Raw genomic sequence first — 12,663 nt, forward strand, 5'->3', positions numbered from 1 at the left:
TGTTGCTGAGCACTGCTCAACTGCCTTCTGGGGCTGCTCTTGCGCAGGCTCTCAGCCTTTGCTCCTCACAGAGCTGCTCCAGACCCCCTCAGCACCTCCCCAGCCTGCCCTGGACTCTCGCCAGCACTTCCCAGGCCCTCAGAACCGGGCACGATGCTCAACAGCTGGCACCATGGCAGAGCAGAGGGAGAGGACAACCTCCCTCGCCCTGCTGCCCACACTCTTCATGCACCCAGGACATCCCCGGGGCCTTCTGGGCCACGAGGGCACCTTGCTGGTCTGTGGGCAACTCACCCACCAGCATTCCTGGTTGGAGCCAGCCCAGAGGAGGCCACCAAGATGCTGAGAGGGCTGCAGCAGCTCTGCTCTGAGCACAGGCTGAGAGAGTTGGGGCTGTGCAGCCTGCAGAGGAGAAGGCTTCCAGGAGAGCTTGGAGTGGCCTTGCAGGAGCTGCAGGGGGCTCCAGGAGGGCTGAGGAGGGACTATTGAGAAGGTCTGGGAATGGCAGGAGGAGGAGGAATGGGTTTGAAGTGGCAGAGGGGAGATGGAAAGTGGATGTGAGGAAGAAGTTGTTTGCAGTGAGGGTGGTGAGACCCTGGCACAGGTTGCCCAAGGAGGTTGTGGAGCACAGAAGCACAGAATGGGATCAGAGATCCCATTCTGTGCTTCTGTGCTCCACAACCTCCCTGGAGGTGTTCAGGACCAGGTTGGATGAGGCCTTGAGTGACCTCTTCTAGTGGGAGCTGCCCCTGCCTATGGCAGAGGGGTGGAACTGGCTGAGCTTTGAGCTCCCTTCCAACCTAAACCATTTTATGACTCCCAGGTCCTTCTCCGTGGAGCTGCTTCCCAGCAGGTCTCCCCTTTCAGCTGTCCTGCTGCAGGAGGTTGTTCCTCCCTGGGTGCAGGACTCCACGCTTGCTATGCTTGAACTTCATGAGGTTCAGCTTCTGCCCAGCTCTCCAACCTGGCCAAGGCTTGCACAGCTCTGGGTGTGTAAATATTGTACCTCTAAATCTGCTGCAGGAGGCTTAAAAAAAAGCAACCAAACAAACAAAAAAACACATGGAAGAGACACCTAAAATGTCAATAAAGGAGGATAGTTTGATCTTTGCACTCCATAGATCTCCAAGGGTTGTATATAGAATCATAGAATCAAGCAGGTTGGCAGAGAGCTCCAAGCTCCTCCAGCCCAACCTAGCCCCCAGCCCTGCCCACTCACCCAGACCATGGCACTCAGTGCCCCAGCCAGGCTTGGCTTCAACACCTCCAGGGATGGGCACTCCACCACCTCCCTGGGCAGCCCATTCCAATGCCAATCACTCTCTCTGACAACAACTTCCTCCTCACATCCAGCCTAGACCTGCCCTGCCACAACTTGAGGCTGTGTCCCCTTCTTCTGTCCCTGGCTGCCTGGCAGCAGAGCCCAACCCCACCTGGCTACAGCCTCCCTGCAGGCAGCTGCAGGCAGCAATCAGCTCTGCCCTGAGCCTCCTCTGCTGCAGGCTGCACCCCCCCAGCTCCCTCAGCCTCTGCTCACAGGGCTGTGCTCCAGGCCCCTCCCCAGCCTTGCTGCCCTGCTCTGGGCACCTTGAATTCAGGAGCTCAGAACTGGACACAGCACTCAAGGGGAGGCCTGAGCAGTGCTGAGCACAGGGGCAGAAGAACCTCCCTTGTCCTGCTGCCCACACTGCTCCTGAGCCAGCCCAGGATGCCATTGGCTCTGCTGCCCACCTGGGCACTGCTGCCTCCTCTGCAGCTCCTCTCTGCCAGCACCCCCAGGTCCTTCTCTGCCTGGCTGCTCTCAGCCTCTCTGGCCCCCGCCTGTATCTGCTTGGGGTCGTTGATAAACCTGTCAGGAGGACTCAGCACCCTTTAAAAGCAGGCACTGAAATATCTCTGATATTTGTCAATCCAAACTTTACAGCTCTTAAATAAGTGCCAAAAAAAAAAAGGAGCACCAGAGATGAAATATGCTTAGGGTTTGGCTTTCTGCTTTTGGCTTGGTTTTTAAATCACTGAGCCTGGTTTAAGGCCTTGATAAAATGTATTAAATCTGGAAAGGTTTTAATGAGCCTGGTATGTGTTTCATAAATCAAGACCCTCTGCTCAGCCCCCCTCTTGGTTTAATAAGGGCAAAGTAGGAAATTGCTCTGAGCTGGAGCAAAATGCATCCAGAGACTATTGAAAAGCAATAGATGTTCAAGTGTGGGGTGCTCTGGCTGGCAGGCAAAGCTTGGGCTTGCTGCTCCGTAACATTGCTGCTGTATCATTACCCTGCAGGGGAAACCAGCTGTGGCCACGTGTTTAACAGCATCAAGATGTGAGCTAGCACAAAGGTAAATGTTGTTTGTAATAATCCTGGAACAGAGAAGGAGGAAAAAAAAAACAGAAGAAAAAAAGAGGAAAAAAAAAAAAAAAAAGGAAGATAATAATAATTTTAAAAGACCAAAAAAGGCGGGGGGGGAGGGGGGGGGGGAAGAGAAAAAGGAAGGAAAAATGAAAAAATGAAAAAAAAAAAGAAGGAAAAGAAAGAAAGAAAAAAAAAAAACAGAATAAAATCAGAAGAAAAAGCAATAGAAAAAAAGAACATAAAAGAAGAGGGAAAAAAAGGAGAAAAAAAGATCAAAAAAGAAGGGGAGAAAAGAGAAAAAAGAAGGAAAAAATGAAAAAAAAAGACAAAAAGAATGGAAATAAAAGACAAAAAAGAATGAAAAAAAGAGAAGAAAATAAGGAATAAAATAAGAAGAAAAAAAAGTAAAAGACCAAAAAAAAAAAAAAGGGGAAAAAAGAGAAAAAAGAAGGAAAAAAAACCAAAAAAGAAGGGGGAAAAAGAGAGAAGGAAAAAACAAGGGGGAAAAAAAGAAAAAAGAAAGATAAAAAGAAAAAACAGAAAAAAATATTAAAAATACCACAAAAGGGGGGAAAAAAGGAAAAATAAAGAAGAAAAAAAAGAAAAAAAGAAGGAAAAAAGAAAAAATATTATTAAAAAGAAGAAAACAATAAGAAAAAAGAGGGGAAAGAAGAGAAAAAAAAGAAGAAAAAAGGAAAAAAAAAGATAGAAGGAAGAAAAAAAGAAGGGAAAAAAAAAGAAAAAATAATAGTATATTAAAAAACCCCAAACTGATAATAAGAAGAATAAGAAAAGAGGGGAAAGAAGGCAAGAGGAGTTGTGACTTGTGGACCTGGGGCCAGGGGTGGTGCCTGTGCTGCTGCTCTCTGGCTGCTAACAGCAGAGGCTGTTTCATGGTTTGCTCCATCCCCTTCTGCTCTCTTGCAGCCCTGCCCCGTTCCTCCCCACCCCTGCTGCACTGGAGCCTGTATGAGAATTCCTCCTGGGTTCCACTCTGAGGCTTGACTGCGGCGCGTTGGAAGGGCTCTGAGCGCTCTGTAGCGCCGCGGGGACGGGCAGGGGGCAGCTCGCTCAGATGTGCCCAGGCTGGGTCGCTGCTGGGGAGTTGGGAGTCTCTCCCCAGCCTGGGGCACTGAACCCCCCCTGGGCTGCTCCGTTGGGATGGGAGTAAAGCTCTGTGTAAAAGTCTGTCCGACCTCATTAGCTGTCACAAGTAACAATGCTGGGCTGGCAAGAGAGGCAGTTCCGAGGCTGTTGGCCATTAATCACCTCCTGACAGTCCTGAATAGCTCTGGAAAAACTCTGTCCCCGCAGCTCCTGCCTCGCTCTTTAAGGTTACCTCCACGTGCAGCCGGTGCAGTGGGGTGGAAAGCTCTTCCTTGCCAGTCCACTTCCCATCCCCATTCCCACCTCCATCCCTATTCCTACCTCTATACCTGTTTCAGTCCTACCCCTAACCCCCCTTTCCATCACACCCTCATCCCCTTTTCAATCCCATCCTCATTGTTATCCCCACCCCTCTCCCATCCCATACTCATCCCTGTCCCAATCCCATCCACTTTTCCATCCCATCCCCATCATTATCCCTATCCCATCCCCTTTTCCATCACACTCCCATCCTTATTCCCATGCCACACCAGCCTCACCCTCCAGCATGGTCCCGCTCACCTCCCCAGGCTCAGTCACTGATGCTCCTCAGAGAAGCATGTCCAGAGCAGGGCAGCAAGGCTGGGGAGGGGCCTGGAGCACAGCCCTGTGAGCAGAGGCTGAGGGAGCTGGGGGGGTGCAGCCTGCAGCAGAGGAGGCTCAGGGCAGAGCTGATTGCTGCCTGCAGCTGCCTGCAGGGAGGCTGTAGCCAGGTGGGGTTGGGCTCTGCTGCCAGGCAGCCAGGGCCAGAAGAAGGGGACACAGCCTGAAACTGTGCCAGGGCAGGTTGAGGCTGGATGTGAGGAGGAAGTTGTTGTCAGAGAGAGTGATTGGCATTGGAATGGGCTGCCCAGGGAGGTGGTGGAGTGCCCATCCCTGGAGGTGTTGAAGCCAAGCCTGGCTGGGGCACTTAGTGCCATGGCCTGGTTCATTGGCCAGGGCTGGGGGCTAGGTTGGGCTGGAGGAGCTTGCAGGTTGCTTCCAACCTGCTTGATTCTATAATGTGATTGCACGACATAAGCTGCTCTAGAAGGCAGCTCTGATGCTTCTCCATCCATGATGCCCAAGAACATTCAAAAAGATGTTTGTCAAGTGCCTGGAGGATGCTCCACGACTGCTCACTGCTGCTGGAAGTCAGTGGTGACCTGTTTATTGGCCTGGGGGATTCCAAAGCCATCTGGTGGAACCCTAAACTTGCCTGTAACCATTGCAGCTCCCACTGGGGCAGGGCAGCAGCAGGGGACCAAATGTGCACAGGTTTGGATGCTCAGAAAAAGTATTTTCTTTCTTTTTTTTTCGCCTGGGGAGAAGAGAGAAAGCTGCTCCCTGCCCGAAACCTACGAGTGAAGCCAGCCTGGTGAGGTAAAACCCTGCCAAAAGCTGGGGCTGGGCGGGGCTGGGGGGCTGCAGAGTGCTTGGCTGGGCCTCTGGCCATTCTGCCATGGCTTTGAAAGGAAAAGGAGGTGGGGAGAGGGCCTGTGGGGGGGGTGGGGGAAATACTTAACAAATGAAGTCTATCGAACGTTGTTTGCAGATTAGGATGCAGAATTGTGTTAAAGTCTGTCCGGGCTCGTTACATGTCACTGCTAACAATACAGCACTTGGCAATCAAGGCAGCTCTGCAGCCCTGGCCATTAATCATCCCCTGACAGTCCTGAGCTGGGAAGGAGGAAACCGTTCACAGGTGCTCGCTCCTTACCTCCTGCAGTGGGGGCAGGAGAAGTTCCCTTTGAGTCCTGCACACCAGAGCCCCACCAGAGGGTCACACCAGAGCCCCACCAGAGGGTCCTGATTTCATGTCCCAAAGGGAGGGATCCCAATTTCACGTTCCAAAGTGAAGGGTCCTGATTGCATGTTCCAGATTGGAGGTTGCTGACTTCATGTCCCAAAATGGAGAGTCCTAACTCCATGTCCTAAAGGGAAGGGTCCCAATTGCATGTCCCAGAGTGGAGGATCCTGATTGCATGTCCCGAAGTGGAGGGTCTCAATTGCATGTCCCAAAGTGGAGGGTCCTAATTGCATGTCCCACAGTGAGGGATCCCAGTTTCATGTCCCAGAGTGAAAGGTCCTGATTGCATGTCCCAGAGGGGAGGTTCTCAATTTCATGTCCCAGAGTGGAGGGTCTCAATTTCATGTCCCAGAGTGGAGGGTCCTGATTGCATGTCCCAGAGTGGAGGGTCTCAATTTCATGTCTGAAAGTGAAGGGTTTTATGGGTCCCAATTGCATGTCCCAAAGGTAAGGGTCCTGATTGCATGTTCCAAAGTGGAGGGTCCCAGTTTCATGTCCCAGAGTGGAGGGTCCCAGTTTCAAGTCCCAGGCATTTTGAGGGGCACTGGGTGCAGGCAGAGGAGAGCCCTGGGGTGTCTGCTGCCACCACAACACATCTCATGGTGCAATCAAGCCCAGGGAAGAGGCTCTGGGAAAGGGTTAAACCATGTGGCCCTCCAGCAGCCTTTTCCTTTCCATCCTCCATCTTCCTCCTCCACAGGCTCTTGCTCACCCCTAACCCCGAGGCTGAGGGGTTTGTCCTCTGCGGGGACATTCCTGCCGGGAGCCAGCAGCGCTGTCCCAGCCCGGCAGAGGGGAGCTCCCCCGGCGGCTTCGCTCCGTGCTCGGTGTCATCCCGCAGACGCCGGGCCCGTGGCAGGGTGCCAGCGTGCCAGGTCATCCTGCCAGTAAATAAAGGAGCAAATGTTTCCAGCCCCCCGACGCTGCTTTCTAAAGGGAAATGATTAATGGTGCTTGGAAACCACAATTCATCCCGGGAAAGAAAGTAGAGTTACCCGAAACATGCGTGAGAATTAGCACTCGGATCAGCTCCTGGGGCAGAGCAGGGGAAGCTAATGGCAAACAGAGCCTGTCTGTGAGCAGGGCAGAAAGCAGCCCCAGAGAAACAGGGGCTGGAGAGGCCGAGATGGAGCAGCAGGAGGAGAGGAGCTGGCAGAGCTGGGTCCCCGCTGGCTTGGAGACCCTGGGTGCTCCTTCCCTTTCCCACCTTCACCCCAGTTTCTGTCCCCATCCCTATTTCCATCCCTGTTCCCACCACCTGCCCCAAAGCTGAGATGGCCACAGAGAAGGGAAAGGGAAATGTCCTCCCATGGGCTTCCCAGCACAGCTCAGGGAAGGCTGAGTGCTGCTGGTGAGAACCAAACTGGCTGGACTCGATCTTAGAGGTCCTTCCCAAGCAAAACAATTCTATCATCCTTTGGTTCCCAGGTGAACTATGGAATCAGTCACAGAATCAGGGAATGCCAGGTTGGAAAGGACCTTGAGGATGATGTGGTCCAACCTTTCCAGGTAACAGAGGAGTTCCAGAGGTACACAGGACCAGGGAGGAGGAGTTTTGGACCCAAATCCAGAGAGTTCTTTGCCTTCAGGTGCCAAATGCTTTGGGGAAAGCCTGCTTTTGGGCTGGGGCTGGGGGGGACAGTCTCACTGACATGACTGAAGCCTGGTCCTGTCCTCCTGACACACCCTTGAAGAGCTGACCAGCATTGATGGATCCCTCCTCAGTCTGCCCTTGTCCAGACTGAAAAGCTCCAATTCTCTCAGCCTCTCCCCACCAGAGATGTCCTCAACCCCCTCAGCATCTCTGTAGCCCTGGCCCTGGCTCCAAGCCTGGGAGCTGCGGGAGAGCAGCGAGGAAGGGCAGAGGCTCCCCGCAGGGAGCAGGGCCCCGCGGCACGGATTTGCCGCCCGACTGTGGAGACAGACCCCAAATCCCTGCCTTGATCTCTGCCGTGCCCAGCCCTCTGCAGGTCCTGTCCTGCGAGTGGTGCAAAGGAGCTTGGAAAAGGCTCCGGGGAAGGTGATTTATTTGTGGGATTCCGGGAAGGGCTTGGGGAAGCCTCAGCGAGGTGCTGAAGCCCAGGTCAGGAGTCAGCCCTGCCTGGGTGATATATTTAGAGCAGGATAATGTAAGCGACAGGAGGGGAGGGGGAAAAAAACCCTTAACAACAACAACAACAAAAGCCTGTGGAGGAGGTGCAGCTCCATCCCCTTGGCCAGGGAGCTGCTGGCTGAGCTGAGCCAGGGAACAGATAGTTGGATTTCCCTCCTTTCTGCCTTCAAATAAATCACAGCTCCAGAGCCCTTTAAACTCTGCAATATGATCCTGTTCCAATAAGGAAGGGAATGAAAGGCTGCGTCTCTTTGGAAGGCTCCAGAGCCATAAATCCACTCTGTCCAAACACAGAGCACATTTCCAAGGGCATTTATTTTATTGTATTGTTTTAACAGAAAAAAAACCCAAACTGCAATAAGCTCAGGCCCTCGTTAGCTGTCTCTGTGTGCAGGCCAGAGCTGCTAACCAATGCAATCAGGACAAAGGAATGTGGCTCTTGGGCAAAAGCCCAGCTGGGTGCTGACCATCACCCCCCCCCCCCGAGAAAGGCTGCTTCCCTGTGAGCCCCACAGAGGAGGCAGGGTGAGGGGCAGGGGGGCTGTGGGGCTGGTTCCTGCACTGCCCATCCCTGCCTGCTCACTGGGGTTTGGCACCCCAAAGCCAGCAGCCCTGTCTGGGACCCAGCATCCCTGCCTTGGATCCAGCATGCCCCCCTGGGATCCAGCAGCCCTGTCTAGGACCCAGTATGCCCCTCTGGGATCCAGCATGGGCCCCTGGAATCCAGCATCCCTGCCATGGATCCAACATTCCTGCCATGGATCCAGGATGCCCCCCTGGGAGCCAGCATCTCTGCCATGGATCTGGCAACCCTGCCACACATCCAGCATCCCTCTCTGGGAATGATGCAGATGATCCCTGCCCAGCCCACATCACAGCAGCTGGAGCTGTTTAGGGGTTTCTCACATCAGTTTGTTGTGGTCCCCAACATTGTGCACCCCAAGCAAGATGCTCCAGAGCAGTGGGAACAGAGGGTGGTTTGGGTGGGAGGCACGTTTGTGGCCCCACCCCACTGACCTCCATGAGACTGCCCAGAAGTACCTCTGCAGTCACTGAGCCGTGGGTCAAAGAACACCCAAAGTGGCAGTGGGAGCAGTTCTGGAGCTGTTGGTCATTAATCATCCACTGACAGTCCTGAAGGGTCTGGTTGCTCTGCCAAGCACAGCTCCCTGTGGGGACAAGATGAGCCTGGGGATGGGGACGTGCCTGGCCCTGGTGCCTGTGTGGATGGGGCAGTCCCCAGTGACCCACCCACAGCATCCCAAAGTCCCTCAAAGCCACCCCTATGCTGTGCACAGAGGGTCTGAGCACAGCATGGTGCTGTCATATCCCAAGTGCAGGAGATCACAGTATGGGACGGGTTGGAAGTGACCTCTGGAGCTCACCCAGTGCAAGCCCTCTGCCAAGGCAGGGCCACCTAGAGAAGGTCACACAGGAACATGCCCAGGTGGGTTTGGAATGCCTCCAGCACCTGCCTGCTCAGCCTGCTCCAGTGCTCCATCACCCTGAACTGAAAAAGTTCCTCCCCATGTTCAGCTGAACTTCTGATGTTCCACTTTGTGAGACTTGCTCTGATCTAGGGAGGAGGAAAAAAAAACCACAACCAACAAACCAAACCCCAAATCAATCCTGAGCTGCTCGGGAAGGGAAAAAAAGGAGCCTGCCTGCAGGATTTATGGTGGTGGAGCAGCTGAGCTGGAGAGCCCAGAGCAGAGAGTCCTGCCTCAGCCCACGGAGAAATTCCTGACTTATTGAATCACATTTGTCATCCCTAAATACATCTGCAGGCCGTGTTCCTGAATCCATAAACATCTCCAGCTCACTCTGCTCAGCGAGGCCTCTTTCAGCAGCCATTTATATTTAACTTTTTCCATATGCAGAGCCTGTCACCTCGGTGTCATTTCCGGGAAGAGCAGGGGGGGCTCTGGAGGAGAAGGGAGGGGGCTGGGAGCGGGCGGGGGGAGTGCAGCGTGTCTTGGCCCGCTGGAGCAGCCCAGCTGCTGGCACGGCGCGAGAAATCCACCCGGCAGAGCCAGTGCTCATTAATCATTTGAACTACTAAACTGCCAGCTCCTTTCAAGATCTTTCAAGAAGTGTTTTCACCCAAAATAGAGTTGAAAACGCGCCGGGGTCCTACTTTCAGAGTCTCATCCATCTGGCCATTATGGGGAGTGTCAGGCGGCTCTGACAGACAAGGCTGCTCTGTTCGAGGGGCCCCGGCTCCCGCAACCTGTCATATCGTGGGGCTGATGGCATCTGACAGCTCCATTTGTACCTACCCAAGAGATAAAAGGGCCCTTCACAGCGGTGGAGAGAAGGGCACGGGGAGGGGAGAGGGACGAGCAGAGGCAGCCCAGGGTGGGTGGTGGGATGCGGGATGCTGGCAGCGTCTTTGGTACCCTGGCCCCATGCACATGGCTCGGAGAAAACCGGACCCACTCCCCCGGGTCTTGCCGAGGTGCAAGTGGATGGGTGCCAGCAGGGCAGGGTGCAAGCCAGGCCTGGGCCAGACAGGGTTGTGATTGCATAGGACCATGGGATTGTTTCAGCTGGAAAAGACCTCTGAGATCATGGAGCTCAACAGTCAACCTAAGACCTCCATGACCGTTGAACCCAGGTGCAGTGTCCACACAGCTCCAGAAGTGGTGACTCCACCACCTCCCTGCTCCAATGCCCAAGCAGGTCTGGGGCAGGTTGAGCAATCACTTTCTTGCAGACCTCAGCTGACAACAAACCAGCAGTTCCCCTTGAGCCCAGCTTCTGCTCTGCTTCACATCAGAGACATTTTCCACAGGATGTAGCTCTTCCCTCGGAGGGAGGACCTGTCCCCCAGCCTGCTCCAGCCCCATGGGCATCACTGAGCCGGTGCAGGGAGCTGGAATGCAACCCCTCAAACGCAGCACAAACAATTAGTCACTCCTCCAAGAGCTCTGCCCAGCAGAGTGGGGCTTCCAGCTTTGCTGGCAAGGTGGTGATGGGCAGCTCCATCTTTGGATGGACACTGGCTCCAAGCTGGGAAAGCAGAAAGGTTGATTCCTCCACACTCCCATCCTCACTACTGTGGAAAGTGGCAGAGCAGCACAGCACCAGTCAGGTCCAGGTGAGAGAAAAAAGCAGCAAATCTTTTGGGTGTTTTGGTCTCCCCTCTGCACTCTCCCCAGGAGGAGAATTGATGAGGGCTCAGCAAAAAAGATCCAGCACAGCTTCAAACGCTTAGGTCTTCCTCTGTCCTTTGCTCTTAGAGCCCCCTCAGCCATCCCTGCTGTGGGGGCTGCTCATGGAGAGGTGTCCCCAGTATCCCCAGGCTTCCACTGGTCCCTTTGTCCCGGGAACAGCAGCATCTTCCTCTGCCATTCAGGCACTGGTGGCCAGTGGAGATGCAGAAACCGCTGTGGTGGGCACTGGCACCAGCATGGCCCCACATGCTGCTGAGCAGCTGCTCTCATGCTGACCTGGGGGGCCAAAACCAAAGCAACCTCAGTTCTCTGCTCTGGGTGGGGGCCTGGATGTTGCTTACAGGTAGTTATAAAGCCTCCAAAGCCACCTGGTGCCTGGGATGAGAACACCCTTCAGCTGCCTCTGGGTTTTGCCAGGCCAGGAGGGGTTTTGGTGCCAGGAGGGACAATCCTCTGACATCTGGGACCACGAGGTGGTAGTGGTGGGTGTGTGGCACCCTGCAGAGTGTTGAGTGTGTCACCCAGCTCGGCTCAACCAACGTGGCAGCAGCACCCCAGAACCTCTTCTTGCAGGGGCACCTCCTGTGGGGGTCCATCCTTGCAGAGGTCACATCCTCCCCCATCCCAGCTTGTGCACCATGCTGGAAGGTAGGGTGAAGTCCTGGTAGAGCTGCTCTGGTAGGCTTCGGTAAACACCATGCTACAAAACATTATGGTCTCTGGAAATCTGTTTGTTGTTGTGAAGTGAGCTGCAGGAACAGGCTCTGCTAAGGCAGCTGGCAGCACAGCATCTCCTCCAGCCTTCTCCAGCAAGCGTTGAGTGCAGCATTACAACCCTTCAGTAGTTCATCAGGATACTAAAGAGAGGGCTGGCAACTCCCCAGCACCACTCACACGAGCACCAGGGTCAGTCTGCACCCTCTGGGGAGTGGCTGCAGCCCTGCACTGGTCTGGGCTCAGCCTGAGGACTGGTCTGGTAGCAGCCTGCCAGCTGCTCTGTGGATCATCACCCTGGGTTGGTGTGGGTCAGCCAGCTCCAGCACCCAGGGTCAGACACTGCAGAAGAAGCAAGGAGCCATGTGGAGGTCGCTCTGGGTACTTCCCATGGGGTAGGTGGTAAGCAGCCAAAGCCAGGTGTCCTGGTGGGCAAGGCATCAGTGCATCTTTGTTGGCAATGCTGCTGTAAGGATTCACACCACACACAGATCTCTGGCCAGGGCAGTGGCAGCAGCAGTGGCAGCAGCAGTGGCAGCAGCAGCAGCAGCTCTTCACCAGTGTTTGAAGCCATAGGAAAGTCCTCTCCCACCCAGAGTGCTCCTGGGCACCTCAGCAGCCTGCTGCTTGCTCATGCTCCTCTGACTTTGGGCGTTCTCTCAGCATCTTGAGGTCTTTGCTGTTCTCCACTCACTTCCTTCAGGGCCTCTCACCTGCTGCTCAAGCTGGCTGGAGGTGCACTGCAAGTCAGGGCAGCATCTTGCTCACAGCTGCAAACCCAGGGGACAGCTTTACATCCTGGTGTCCCCAGCCTGCCCACCCGCTGCATGTCACCACTGCCAGTTGCTCCTTCCCTGGCTCTGGCACGCAGCTCTGGGCAGCAGGAACTCTGCTGGTGGCAGTGTGGGCTGCTGTGGTCATCTCCAGACATCTCTCTGTCCCTCTGGGTCTTCTCCCAGCACATGCAGCACGAAGCAATCCCAAAAGCAAAGCTGTCTGGGCACGGCGACACTGGTGGGAGGACAGGACATGTCCACATCACTCTGGCTTAGGAGGACAAACACAGAGCCTGTATTCTCCAGGGCTTCCAACGAGGCTCACACGGAAAGAAAAGCTGCTTTATGCAGCTGAGGAACTTCTCATCCACCCACCACGGGTTCTGCTCCGTCCTTTCCCTCTGCAGCCTGACCTGACCTCCTCCTCCTGGCGGGCGCTCTCCAGCCCTTCGAAGACTTCGCGCTGCTCTCTCTGAAAGGCCTTGTACGTCTGCGGGCAGACGCCTCTGCAGCACCTACAGGACATCAGGGAATTGCGTGCAGGGGAGGAAGGAAAAACAACAGCAGCCACCAGAAATATCTATACCCATATCTATGGC

The sequence above is a fragment of the Pogoniulus pusillus genome, chromosome 42 (genome assembly GCF_015220805.1).
Source record: "Pogoniulus pusillus isolate bPogPus1 chromosome 42, bPogPus1.pri, whole genome shotgun sequence".
In the NCBI taxonomy this organism is placed as follows: Eukaryota; Metazoa; Chordata; class Aves; order Piciformes; family Lybiidae; genus Pogoniulus; species Pogoniulus pusillus.